The following is a 15,298-nucleotide window of genomic DNA, read 5'->3' on the forward strand; positions in this document are numbered from 1 at the left end:
TATGGAGATTGTGAGCGCACGTTAAGGTATTGTTCTATCGTGCGCACCCTTCCTCCATGGCTCCAAAGAAGAAGGTTCAGAAAGCTGACGCCGGCGAGACTGTTGCGCAAGCGCCGTCTCCCACCTTGGTGCAGTTAGTGAGGCCAATGAATCAATATCAAATGCGTGCGTCGAAACCAGTTCACAACCCGATGAAATAGTAGATCCAACTTTCCCATTGCCTGTGCCGCCTCACCCGAGCAATGGTCCGCCGTCACCTGAGCTGATGGAGGTTATTCGAGCTTATCATAACTCCATTTATCAGCCACAACCATCCCAGGTGACCCCAAGGGCTAACAATGGCGGAGAACCTTTGTTGCGTGCTATTGCTGACCAGCAGGAACAGGGAAGTAATGTGTCGCATAATCGAATGACGGCAATAATGCAGAGTGTCCACAAAGTGTTGGGACTACCTATCGGTGGTCTAGGTGGAGGTACTATTGCTAGCCCCAGTGTGCGAAGAATAGAGTAGGAATAGAGCAATGAGGTGATACTGGAAAATAATGATGAACCAGTAAGGGTGAACCCATCTTGGGCTAGTTTGTTCAAGGGTAAGCAGCTTACAACGAAAGGTAATTCTCTCACCTTCATTGCGCCTACGTTAGCAGATGGTAAACCTGTTGCTATGTTAGACCAGGGAGAGCTTGATAGGATGACTGCTGTGTGGAAATGCTCTATTGTGTTGTATGTGGTAGGTGATATGCCTTCTATTGGTGTTGTCTATCAATTTATTTCTAAAGAATGGCCACAGGTTGGCAAACCTACTATTTTTCTCTATGATGAGGGATATTTTGTAGTGAGATTTGCTTCTATGAGGGAGAGGGAGTCAGTGTTGATGGCAGGACCCTTTTCTTTCTTTGGTAGACCAATGATTGTCAAACCTTGGGCTGTAAACTTTGATTTCCAAGCTGAAATTCTTAGAGTAATTCCTATATGGATGAAATTCCCCAATTTACCTTTGACATGCTGGGGGGCTGACTCTTTGAGTAGAATAGGAAGCTTAGTGGGGGTTTCTCTTTTTGCAGATGAGTGTACCACTAATCAGCTTAGAGTGTCCTTTGCTAGGATATTGGTGGAGGTGGATGTTACTAGGGAAATGCCTAAAACTGTGTTAATTCAAGATCCTGCAGGAGTGACCTTCACACAGAAGGTGGTGTATGAATGGTTTCCCCCCTATTGTAAAACCTTTAAGGTAGTGGGGCATGTGTGTAGTGGTGGAAAGGGAAATACTAATAGGTACAAGCCAGCAGCTAAGAAAGTTCAACAAGTGTGGAGACCCAAAAAAGTAGTTTCCCCCCCCCCCCATAACCCAGAAAAGAATGATGAGAGTGTTCCTGCAGTTCAACAGCCAATTGGTGTTGGGGTTCACACAGTGGAACCTGATGATGGTTGGAGAGTGGTGACTAGGAGATATAGAGATCACATAATTTCAACTCCAACTAGAGGACTTACTCAAGTGTAGACTATGCTACAAGAGAATGTGGGAGATGGTGGTGGAGATGCTGATGACCCCCCCCCCTTACCTCATAGATGAATATCTGTTCGTGGAATGTGAGGGACATGAATGACCCCACCAAGATAGTAGAAATAAAGAAGTTCATTCGTAGGAATAATGTAAGTGTGATGGTGTTAGTTGAAACCAGGGTCAAGCAACACAATAGTAGCAAAATTCAGAATAAATTGGGATCTGATTGGAAATGGGATGATAACTATGCTCAATCTCCTAGGGGAAGACTGTGGTTAGGATGGAGGCATAGTATAGTGACTTGTCAGGTTACTTACAAAACTGATCTACTGATCAATGCTCTCATTACTGTAAAAAAGGGGGGTTTGCTACTGAATTTACAGCAGTTCATGGATTGCATTCTATTGACACTAGGAAGCCACTGTGGATAGAGTTGCTGAACATTCACTCTAATACCAATGGCCCTTGGCTAGTAATGGGTGACTTTAATTTAGTCTTGTACTCAAGTGATAGGATCAATGGAAATCCAATCACTTAGGATGAAACTAGGGACTTTGAAAGCTGCTTGGCAAATTCTGACTTGGGAGAAATTAAATGCTGTGGTAACTTGTTCACTTGGAACAATAAAAGGCATGGAGATAATAGAGTGTGATCTAGGATTGATAGGGCTCTTGGCAACACTGCTTGGCTTACAACCTATGCAGATGCTTTTGTGGATGTTTTGAACCCAGGAATTTCTGATCACTCTCCTCTCCTACTGCAGTATAAGCTCAACATGCAAAAAGGTGGTAGACCTTTCAAATTTTTTAACTACATGGCAGATCATCAAAGCTTTCTGGATGTTGTTAAGGAAGGGTGGAGTAAGGTGTATCCTGGAAATGCAATACTTCAAGTTTGGCATAAATTGAAGGGTGTGAAATCTAGTTTAAAAGCTCTTCATTCTAAAGAATTTGCAAGACTGGATGACAGGATAGATGCTTTAAGAAGTGAGGTAGATGGTGTTCAGGATCAACTCAAAAATACACCTTCTGATGTGGATATGCATAACAGAGAAAGAGAGGTCCAGAATAAGCTGAAGAAATTTTGAAAGTGCAGGAAAGTGCTTATAAGCAAAAATCCAGAATCCAATAGCTCCAACTGGGGGATTCAAACACTAAATTCTTTTTTAGTGCTATAAAGGAGAGGTATGCCAGGAATAGCATTGATGTTCTGTATGAAAGTAGTGGAAAGAAATTAAGCACAGCTGATGAAATCAAGGAGGAAATTAGGGGTTTTTACACAGGGCTAATTGGCACTGCTGCTCCTATTCTTTCTGGGATTGATATTGATATGGTAAGGAGAGGTAAGCAGCTCACTCACACTGCTGCTGAATCATTGCTTCTCCCAATCTCCAACAAAGAGATTGATGATGATTTGAAGGGTATTGATGTGATTAAGGCACCAGGGCTGGATGGCTTCAACAGCCTGTTCTTTATCAAAGCTTGGGAAGTGATTAAAGATGACATATGCTGCTGTCAATTCTTTCTGCTGCTGTCAATTCTTTCTTTGAAACTGGGGAGCTGCCTAAGCAGATAAACAATACAGTGGTGACCTTAATTCCTAAGGTACCTAATGCCTCAAAAATTACAGAGTTCAGACCTATTGATTGTTGTACAGTGGTTTACAAGTTGATGTCCAAGATTCTTACCTCTAGAATGCAAGGGGTAATTGGTGATGTGGTGAGTGAGGCTCAATATGGCTTCATTCCTGGTAGAGCCATTGCAGACAACATCCTTCTTTCTACTGAATTGATCAAGTGCTACTCTAGGAAGTATGTCTCTCCTAGGTTTATGGTTAACGTGGACCTGAAGAAGGCATATGACTCTTTAGAATGGCCTTTCTTGGAATCTATGCTGTGTGAACTAGGTTTTCCAGAGAGGTTTGTGAACTGGATTATGCAATGTTTGTCAACTGTTTCTTATTCCATCTTGGTCAATGGCTATCCTACTAAACCAATTCCAGCAAAAAAAGGGCTAAGGCAAGGGGACCCTATGTTTCCCTTCCTTTTTGCTCTTAGAATGGAGTATCTCTCAAGGTGCCTAAGTGATGCAGTCTCTTCTCCTGGTTTTCATTTTCATCCTAGATGTAAGAAGCTTTCCCTTACTCACATGATGTTTGCAGATGATTTATTAATTTTTGTAAGGGCTGATAGGGGTTCTGTGAGGGCAATGTTTGATTCTTTCACTAAATTCTCAAATGCTTCTGGGTTAACTACAAACCTCCATAAAAGTGAGGTTTATATTGCTGGTGTTTCTGGTGATGTGTCAGATCTTATAGTGGCTAATTTAGGTATTTCCAGAGGTTCCTTCCCCTTTAAATATTTGGGAGTCCCTCTTACTACCAGAAAGCTCAACTTTTCTGACTGCAAGCCTCTTATTGAGAAAACTGTAGCTAGAATCAGAAGCTGGACAGCTAAAATGCTGTCCTGTGCTGGAAGAATTCAGCTAATTCGATCTGTGTTATTTGGCATCCAACTCTATTGGTGTCAGGTTTTTGTCATGCCCAAAAAAGTAATGAAAGAAATCCATAGAATCTGCAGAGTGTTCTTGTGGACAGGTACTGATGTAAACTCAAGGAGAGCTCCTGTTTCTTGGGAGCACATGTGTCTTCCTAAGATATGTGGGGCTTGGAATTTAAAAGATCCGATAGTTTGGAATAGAGCAGTTGTTTTGAAGCATTGTTGGGCTTTTTCCCAAAAACAAGACAGACTGTGGATCAAATGGGTTCATATTTATTATGTCAAAACTAAAGAATTTTGGACCATGGACATTCTAAAAGGTCTGACATGGTCTTTGAGGAAAGTTTGGGCTGCTAGGGATCTGTTGGATGCTAATAATCCTCATATTTTCATTCATGGGGGAAAGTTCAGAATTCAGAAGGTGTATAAGCACTTGAGGCAAGAAGGCAATCAGGTTGTTTGGCAAAGACTTATTTGTAATAGCAAAGCTAGTCCTAAAGGTAATTTTGTAACATGGTTAGCTGTACATAATAGGCTAGCTACCAGAGAAAGATTGGTGAGCTGGAACCTTAACGTTGTAGAGCATTGTGGGCTGTGTCAGAATTATAGAGAAAGTATATCTCATCTGTTCTTTGAGTGTGGATTTTCAAATGCAGTTTGGCAGCAAGTTCTTCACCAGTGTGGCTTTGTTAAACCTATTCTCACCTGGCAAGAAGAGATTGAATGGGCTAACAAGCTCAGCAGAAGCACTAAGAAGAAAAGCAAAGTTGGAGCCATAGCCTTTGTGGAAACTGTTTATGCTTTGTGGCTACAGAGAAATGCTAATGTGTTCAATTCTAAGCTTGATAGTTGTGAGACAGTGATCAGTAGTATGTAGTGATGAAATGAAATCCTGCCTTTTGTAGTTGTTAGGGTGATGCCTACTGTTTTGGATCACCCAGTTTGCTTTTCTGTAGTTTGTTAGGGTGATGCCTTCTGTGTTGGGTCACCTAGTTAGTTTTATGATGTTTGTGGTGTTTTGGGGTTCCTGTGTACCCTTATACATTGGTGAATAATACAACTCTATTTGCCAAAAAAAAAACTCATGGTCTCCAATCCATGTTGCCATTTCAAAACACAATGCATATAGCTCGTTCCTTCCAATGGTTAACTCCAAAGGGATCTTTCTTGATCCTTTGCCAGTGTTTATGCGTGTAACATCAATATTTAGCATATCTTTATTTCATTGAATCAAGAACTATTCCTATGTACCTTTTCAAGTACCATAAGTTTTTCTTGATCTCAATCTAGTTGATCTTCATTTAGATCAATAGAGATTGGTATATTTTCGTCATGCCTAAAGTCATACGATACGTTTTTGGCGATCCTCATATTATATTATACATGATAAATTCTTTTGCAGAATAATTCTCAATTGAATTCTATTCATGTTACTTTAGCTCATCTAGTTTCAGTAGATACTAAATCCAGCTAAATTCTTTGACATATAATATAGGTTTAAGAATCTCATTTTGACTCTTTGATGTTTAACTTAGTAAATGCTTATACATAGTTCACTACTACAAAAATGAGAAAAGAGATCCTCTATAAAAGACCCATTGATTAGGATGACGGGTCTCTTTAATATAAGAGATCTAATATCATAGGTAACGGCTCTCTAAAGTGTTAAAGGGCCCACCAATTCGTGGAGAAGAACAAAGTGAAAGAAATAAAAGACCCACCGTTTAGGGCAACGGGTCTCTACTGTGTCAAAGGGTCCCACCACATGTCCGCATAAAATAAAATGAGAGAAATAAAAGACCCATTTTTAAGCTGACGGGTCTCTCTATGTACTGGTCCCGCAAAAATGAACAATGAAAAAAAAAGGAGAGATCTGTCTTTCAGGTTAACGGGTCTCTTTTTTTCCTCCTTCGTACATATTTTAGTAAATAAAAAATCTAATAGAGGGCTTTTCGTCCATCTATCTTCTCCTCTCTCCCTCTCTCCTCTAATCTCCTAATGAATTTGGTCTCCTTCGACAAATCATCTGTAAAGGACGACAAATCTGCTTCAATTCGATTCCTACTTCTTATTATATTTGTTTCTGTGCATCTTCCCTCCTCAATTATCGCCGGAACTTGAGGGAGCTTAGGGTTTATCCGATTCCAAACAAAGCGTTATCCGGCTAGATTCCTTCCGAAAAGGGAGCGTGGTGGAATTTGAGGAGGTTAAGCTTCCGCGGAGTAATATCTCCAGGAGGATCCGTTGATAAGAAACTTTATTTCGTTTTCGTTTTCGTTTTGTTAATTTAATTTGTCGTTTAATCTTCTCACTGGGAAAGTTCCATGTAGATTAATTGGTGTCGGGAAAATCAGGGTTGTTGATTTGTTTGATAAACAACTATCTGGTAAGATAAATGCGGGTTATGATTGTTTAATTTTTTTTGTCTTCTTTCATCTTCTTCGCAGCCTCGGTGTTGTCTTGCTTTGAAGGCCTTCGATTCCAAATTCTTTCAGTACGCACCGATCTATGAATATCTAGGTAATAAAATCAATTTTCTCCTTCAAATGAGTTCTGCAATGATGGTGTAATTTAATCGCGATTTATTTTTCACTATAATTAAATGGAATTAGTTTTATCGTTTTGTAATGCATTTGTTATAGAATTTTTTTTCTGCTTTTTTAGGGGTGCAAATATTGATGATCGAATTTTACAAAAAATGTGACCCATGTTAGGTATTATCCTTTCTTATGGGATTAATGATTGAATTTTCTGCCTATTTTTAAGAGTTTATTATGCTAGTGTGGATTTTAAGAGTTTATTATGCCAGTGTGCGCTAGATTTGCGTTTGTACTAGCTTGCATTTTCAAATTTGCCTTCAGTTTGAGTTGTGCAACGTTTTTAATCTGTACGCGATGGATGTTATCACCGACATAAGAATCAATTATTTACATTCTTCAGAGGTTAGTTAGCATTTCTTTCATTGGGTGAGGGAGAGACACATACAAAGAGTGAAGAGGGGAAGCGGTGAGGGCTTTCGTAGAAAGCGGAGTTTATGTCTCTTTGCTTATTAGGATTTCTTGTTCTGTTTTGATTTCAATCCCCCTTTTCAATAAAAAAATATCATGCGTCAAAAAGATAAAGCTCATCTATTGATGTTTATGTAGTAGTAGTTTCTTCTCGCGTATTCTTTTATAACAGGGTTGATTTGGTTATGCATAATAAGATACGAATTCAGAATGATGACACTTACCATTTGGAATTTTTTGCCATAACTAGTTTCACTTGTTGCGCACTAATGAAATCCAAACATCACTGATTTAATATCCTGAATACTTCGGCAGTTCGGTCTTTTGTATTTTGTAGTACTTCCTTTAGTCCTTTATTACTGGTTTCCACCAGTTTCATGTTTCCGGGGCATTGGTCCCATAAAAGTCCACCAACCTTAGTTCATTAGAGCTAAGGTTGAAGAAATTATTATTTTACCAACCAATTGTGTTTGAATTTTTGGGACATCATGATTAGAATGATTGGATTTCACAAGTTTACACTTCTGTTTTATGAGCAAATGATTATTAGCTTATTTAATTTATGCTTTCATAGGAAGAGGGAGCTTGTGCTTTCGGTATGAAAAAAGTATATTTGCATAACTCGCAAGCTAGCTAACAAGGGGAAAATGCCTTTAACACCTTTAATGAGTAAAATTTAGGCAAGACTCAAAGGCTCTGTTGACAAATTTCTCATGTTTCCTAACTGTTGGGCAATTAGTTGGATTTAGCACAGTGGTCTTGATCTATGTTTTCTTTAGGTCAAAATGATGCACTTCGGTTTTGATTTTGTGCTTTGTTGTTCTTGTCACTATTATTTATTCTTTGTTACAGGCTAGTTGGTTTCGTTACCTGCAGACACAATTTCAAGTTACTACTGTTGACTACACTCCAATCCCTTTAGAGCACGAGGAAGGTTCAAAGCCATCTGCTCTATGATTCTAACTGTGAGTTCTATCTTCCGTCTTAAATTTGTCACTATAACAGGGGTGAAGTTTTTCCCAATAAGTGAACGGAAAAACGCATTATCATTATTGAAATATTATTATACTCCATAGTAATCGATTACTCGGCACCTATAAATGGTGTATCACAATGCATTTATCAGTAAAAATTGGCAAGTGTAAATGAAAAACACCATAGTTAATTAGATGAAACTTGTATCTCTAGGTAAAGCAGATCTCATTGTACTGGTTTACAGATTAATGTTGTTAGTTTCAATACGTTTAAGATATATTAGTATTATTGTAGAAGGACACAATTTCCGTTCTGGTTATATTCAGATGGGATAGTGAGAGAGAAACTTGCAAAAGGTTTCTATCATAGCCTATACAATGAGAATACTCCTAAGCATGTATGATTGTACTTGTGTAATTGTGCTACTGATATGTGATATACTGATATCCATAATTCACATGTACTCCCTCCATCCCGGAATACTCGACCCGGTTTGACCGGCACAGAGTTTAAGGGACTTGAATTGACTTATTTAATTTAATAGGTAGTAGTTGATAGTGGAGTATTATTTTAATGTAGTTAGTGGGAGGTGGGTTAAGAGGTGGGGTTGGGGGAGAGTAGGGGTTGAATTTTGAGTAGGGGGTAGGTGGGTTAATAGGGGTGGAGTGAGAAATAATATAATATTGTTAGAATATTTCCATTTTTAGAAACAGGTCAAGTATTAAGGGACGACCCGATAAGGAAAACAGGTCAAGTATTCCGGGACGGAGGGAGTATGATTTTTCTGATGTTGTTGTTGCAATATTCAGCTAGATAATTAAGGGTTTTCTTGCCGAATTTTGATATATGTAGTGCCCATGTCTTTTAGTGGAGGGAAATTCTGATGGAAATTATGTCTTTGTTTGAATTTGCATAAAATTTTCAAATGTTGCGCCAACTCATCCTATTTGACTTGGATTGGCCGAGATATGGAACTCTATTGACATAGCCTACAATCTCTCTGAGTAGGTGGGTGTTTGCGTTTTGGGATCATATTATTATACTATATGATAACAATCTCCTTGAGTACGTGAGCTGAAGGAACTAGTTCATTTTTTGACATTCATGTTGATTACAATTTTTTAATTTAATTCTTACTGTTTGACATTCTTGCTGAGTACAATTCTTACTATTTTACACTACCCTAATTGGGATATCACCCTCATCTTATGGACAACCTTTTTTTTCTAACCATTAGCTCCATCATCACTTGTCTGCATATTAAGTAAGACAGGTTGCCCAAAATCTTCTTAATTGGTAACGCAGTTTGGCGAACTATGGGCTAGACCAGGTTACAAACCCCATTTTCTGTTCTCTTTTTCCTTCTTTTATGGGTGGGGGATAACCTACTTATGCTTACCAGAATATTTTAACTCGTTAGATGACAGAATGCATTGTGCTGGGATCCTTTTTGAATTATGCTTATTAGAATTGTACTATGTAGTGTTGAACAACAGAAAGGATGTATGTTGAACTACAAATTCACTTGTATCCTTTTTATGGAAAGTTCAATTGTGTTTGTGACGCCGCTATACAATTTTTTACTCCATGTACCAGGCTTAGGTAAATTTTGTACCTACTTAGAGTTTTGAAATTGTTGGGTTTGTAAACAGGTCGTAAGCAGGAATACCAATATGCTTGTTAACTTCCTTAGTCTATTAGATCTGTTTAAGCATTAGAGATGATCATGTCTATATGTCTTGTCTTGTGTTTTTTCTTTATTATAATAATTCCCTTACATTTGTCAACTTACAGATTCAATTCAGGCATCAACGTGGAGCATATTATACTAATGAAGATGCAAGGTTTAATTGTTTAAATGAGTGCATAGAGTTAGATATTTCTTGTACTTGGTACAAACTTTAGATGTAATGTAGTTTGTTTTTTCTTTTTTTTCATGATCGATCATGAACTATTTGTTTATAGTTTCTAATTATCATAGGTTTATGATATGTATTATTGTGGAATTATTATTCAATTATTGTTTAGCAGAACTAATTTCTCTTAGCAGCAGGTGCATGTAGTTTCGCATAGTAGCAGGTTTATTGCCTGCTTTCGCTACTTTTTTTTAATTAAAATTAAAAGAAAAGAGATCTGTTATGTATAAAAGGGGATCTCTAGGTATAATAATAAAATATTCAAAGAGATCCCCTTTCTTATATAAGGGGTCTGAACTTATTGGATAAAAAAATATAAAAAATTCAAAGAGACCTCCTATCTTATATATGGGTCTTAAATTCTTGAATAAAAATATATTAAAAAATTCAAAGAGACCCCTTATCTTACGTATGGGGTCTTAACATTTTAAACAGATAGACCTCATATTTCTAATAACAGGTCTCTTTGCCTTCTAAAATATTTTAAATACGGTTTATATAACAGACCCCCTTTCTTACATAAGGGGTCTCTAGATTTTAACAAACAGACCTCCTCTAGATAAGGGGGTCTCATTATCAAAGAGACCTTTGAGATAGAGACCCCCTCACATGAGGTCTCTTTGGCCATTTTGGACGGGTCTCTTTGCCCATTTTTGTAGTAGTGGTTCAAACATCTATTACTTAGATTTATTCAAATGGGTCGAATATTTCCAATAGAGTCTTTTGTTTTTGATTTAGTAAATGCCATTACTTAATCTAAAACGATATCATAAGATCTTTGTAAATAGATCTTAATACCCAATATGTACTAAGTTTCGCCTTGGTCCATCATTGATGTATAATTTCAAATCTAAGTGAATGTCATTTCACAATAGAGAGAATGTGTGTGATACACATAGGACCAATTAATTTTTACGTACTCCCACTAAACTTCTTATATATCTATAAGAATCATTTACATTTTATGAAACTAAAATACTTATTAGCTTCACTAAAATATAGTTCCAATTCCCAATTGCTTGCTTAAATCTGTACTTAGATTTCATAAGCTAGCATTCATTTTAAGCATTATTTGGATCCACAAATCCTATGACATGCCATGTACATAGTTTCTTCCAACATTTGATTGAGGAAGATGTTTTGTCATCCAATTGTCATATGTACCAATATGCAATCATTGCTTGATTTATAGACTTGAGCATTACAATTATGCATGAGGTTTCAACACAATCCATGCCATGAATTTGCTTTAAACCTTTAGCAACTAATCTAGCTTTGTGTGTGTACACAGTTCCATGTTTGATGGTTTTTATCCTTAAAACCAATTTGCAACCAAAAGGTGTTAAACTATTCTTGCAAATCAACAAAACTTCAATTTTGTCATCAAAACATTGATTCTGTTTTATGGCCTTTAACCATCTAAAACATTTTAGTCCATATATGGCCTCAAACCATTTTAGGGAATCTAGGTTTCGTCACAGCTTTCTTAAAAGTCACAAACTTATTAATCCACATGATAATACTTTGACTACAAGTTGTAGGTTTCTTCACTATCTGATAGAAGAATCTCTTAGTTTCAGTGACCTGAACTCTATGTTTCTTCACTATCTAATAGAAGAATCTCATAGTTTCAGTGACTTGAACTCTATGCCTACTTGGGTATAGAACATCAAACAATAGAATATCAATAGACACTTGAAAGTCCTTTGAATATTCTGTTCTCCTTGAAGCACTTGTAAAGTCTTCTAAGAGATGTCCATTCTTTAAAGCCACTTTTAAAGTCCTTAAAGACTAAGTGTTCGGATTTTCCGAAGAACTTTGAAAAGCCTCCGGAATGCCCGTTTATGTTTGTTGTTCGCCTCGAAGAGCTTTCGAGGTCTATTTTCTCCCAACTTGTCATTTTGGAAACGAATCTCCAAAAGGACATTATTTTGAGCAAACAAACATTATGTTCTCAAAAATTCGTGGTAGAAACAACACCCTTGTGTCTCATTTGAATAAATCACAATGAAACATATATCTACACTTGGGCCTTAGTTTGTTGAATAACAAACACTAAGCTAGCAACTCTTTAGATATATATTATTGAAAACATATTCTGAAATTACTTTTCAATAGCTTTGACGAATTTGGTTTAGTTTGGTGGTAGTTGAGCATTTTCTTTAGAAATTATAGGAAAAACTTTATGATTCATCATTGATCGAATCAAATACTAATTGACTTTGATCATTCCAATTTAGATAAACCATATCTTATGGAGCTCGATCGTGAAATTCCACACACAATCATTGAGATCATTTTTGGTCTTAAAAGTAATCATCGTCATGATCTAACCCAGATCTTTATGATTTCTTGCCAAGTGGATTTTATACTTTTGAATCTTTGAACTAGTCAAATAGATTCAAACTTATATCACATTGAGTAAATAAACCAATATTCACTCAAATCTAGGTGATATAATAAAGTCATAAAATCTTTCTTTAGCTTTGAACTCTATTGCCTAGGTGTTCTAACAATAGTTCATTTCTTTTGTTACTTTCAACAAGTAAGACTAACTCGTCTTGAATGATCTAGAAATAAATCAAATTTCAAAAGTCCATCAAAATTAGAGGTTTTGAATGTTAACTTGTTGATATGGTCTCAGTAACAATGCTAAATATTAGTGGAACTCAAATCAAGAGGTTGATTTGAACATAGTAAAGTTCTTATTGTTAAAGAGTTGTTTGTTTTACTCAAGCATATTGACTCAACCCGTAAATGACCATTTCATTCAAAATAAACAAACAAACATTGTTTTTGTTTTTCTTGAATATGAGTCTTTCTGTGTTTGAAAACAAAAATTTAGGTATGCTGATTATGGAACAAAATAGCCATTAAGTTCCAGCCTTGAAAGGACTTAAAACAAACTAGATGATCCTACAACTAATGTAGCAATGCCATGCTTCATTTCCCACTTGTAGGTCATTAGTGTAGCCTAGCTTCCAATGTTTGAGTTATTATTGAAGTAAGAACCTCAAGCGGTATATGATACCAAGGAAGTTTGATTGCTAGGTCACTTCCCTTTTAACATAAACTTATAGGTAGAAACGGAATCGCAAATTCCTTTCATTTGTTCCTTGTTTTCCTATTTCTTGTACCCTTTCTTATAGTCTTAAGAATTTAGTTCTCTAGTGTTGACTTTTATACTTTGTTAGACATGTCTAATGTCACTCCAACAAGGTTCTTAACATTTAATTTATGTTGAATATTTTTCTTCAACTAGATGATCTTACCAGAAGCTTCTAAAGTTCTCTAAGCATCGATCTATTCGAATGTCTAGGGACTAGACTCATTCAAGAATTAAATGGATAAAAGATATTAGGTTGTTAACCATTGGTAAAGCTGAGGGTTTAAACTCAATGCTTTATGATCTCAAAACTACATTGTATTTTGAATTCACAAGCACCAATCGGTTTGCCATTCGACTTTGATATTCGAAAACAACCATAAAAGTCTCTAAAAGAAACGTACATTTTAAATTGCTCACTTTCTCTCATTTTCGTGAATCGTTCTTGGATTCACTACAAATCGAGGAAATTTACTGTTACCTTTCTAAAAGGATTTACTGCAGTGCAAGATATTTAATTATAAACAATAATTGAAACATACATTGATGCATGCAAAGTCTAAACATTTATCATGAGTAATAACTTGAAAATTAAAGCAATCATGCAATTTAAACAAGTCATTGGCATTTTAATCGAATTTATTGTTCCGGCAGGTGTGAATAAAATGAATCCAAGACCCTTAAATCATTGAAGAATTAAGCACATTATGTATTTAGACTCAATTCAAAATATTTTAGGTAAGCAAATCATTTTCTAATAGTCTAGAAAATACTCTTGGTTGATAGGTACGTCTAAGAACGTATTAGGTAAACCTATCTCATTTGCCACGACATAAAAGGACTCCTTACTTATATCGTTGAGTTTCACCAAAACTAACATGTACTCACAATTATTTGTGTACCTTACCCCTTTAGGATCAATAAGTAACACCTCGCTATGGCGGAAAACTATTACTAAGATTGATGTAAAGGTTATCCAAGTAAGTGTTATTTTGGCATGACACCTTTTAACTCAATTTTTAAAGTTTGGAACTTAAGGCTTTTACTATGTTGGTTAGATTTTAAGTGAATTAAATCCTTAATCATGAAACATAATCAAGCCATAATCTCATGCATAATTAAGACATATTTAAAGCAATAAATAACTTAAAGCATGCATAAGATATAAATGTGATCTAGTATGGCCCGACTTCATCTTGAAGTTTCAACTTCAAACTCCGTCTTGAAAATGGATTGGAAACTCCGTCTTGAATTTCACCATTGGAGGTGCCATTTTCTTCAAATAGGATAAGCTATAATTGAAACTAATTACAACTATTTGATGGTACGCAGACCATATTTAAAATTAAAAACTTTGGTGCATTAAACCAATTTTACATTCAAATTAATGGTACGCAGGCCATATTTTCTATCCTATTTGGGCCATACTAGTCACTTTCCATAACCTGCAAAACAGTACATTTACAATATACCATTCACCCATTTATTTATCAATGAATGGCCCACGTAGCAAATTAGTAGAACATATTATGCATCACATAAATATTTGCAACAATTAATCAAGGGTTCCAATAATTTGAATGTAATCGAGTTGTTTTAACCTTAAAGGAATGTAGACCTAATCAAGAGTTTATGACTAAAATGCTCCCACTAACACCAAGAAATTTACATGATTTACAAATTTTAAACCGGAAACTTACAAATTTAATTAAAATGTAAAGCTCATATAAAATAATATTTAAATCCTTTAATTTTTATTTTCAGTTGATTAAAATTAATTAATTTAAATTTTATCAAGGTTTTAATTTTAGTAAAATAATTAGTATAAATAAATTTATAATAATTAAATTACTCAAAATTAAATTCCGAGAAAAAATTAAATAACGAATTTAAATTGAATTAAAATCGTTTTCAACCGAAAAATTAAAACGAACCAACGGGCTAAGACAAAGCCACAGGCTTGCGCCCATGCCTCGTCGAAGCCTTGTAGTAGCAGCGCCCATGGGCCGCGTGCACGAGTGCAGCGCCCATGGCCTGCCACTGCGATGGTCGTAGCACGAGCATCGAGCAAGCCGAGCAAGCCACGCACTACGCGCAGCAGGCATCCCTCGCTGGGGCGAGCCAGCGCTCGCTGCCCGCGCGCGGGGCCTCGGATGCTTGTTGCCTTTGTCTCGCCTCTCGCTCACAGCACACACACCACACACCGCACAGGAGCATAGCCCCTCGCGCGTGCCCGTGCCTTGCTCGCTGCATAGTACCGCATGGGCTACGAGCTCCCTTGCTTGTCGTCGC

The 15,298-nt window shown here is 36.5% G+C and overlaps 1 long non-coding RNA gene across 1 annotated transcript; it reads left to right on the top strand.

The window, feature by feature from the left end:
• Nucleotides 1-5,884: 5,884 nt before the first annotated feature.
• Nucleotides 5,885-10,021, top strand: LOC110787028 (uncharacterized). Its single transcript, XR_008919096.1, has 3 exons — nt 5,885-6,521; nt 7,862-7,974; nt 9,779-10,021. It is a non-coding gene; the product is annotated as an uncharacterized lncRNA (long non-coding RNA).
• Nucleotides 10,022-15,298: the final 5,277 nt, after the last annotated feature.

The sequence above is a fragment of the Spinacia oleracea genome, chromosome 4, assembly GCF_020520425.1.
Source record: "Spinacia oleracea cultivar Varoflay chromosome 4, BTI_SOV_V1, whole genome shotgun sequence".
In the NCBI taxonomy this organism is placed as follows: domain Eukaryota; kingdom Viridiplantae; phylum Streptophyta; class Magnoliopsida; order Caryophyllales; family Amaranthaceae; genus Spinacia; species Spinacia oleracea.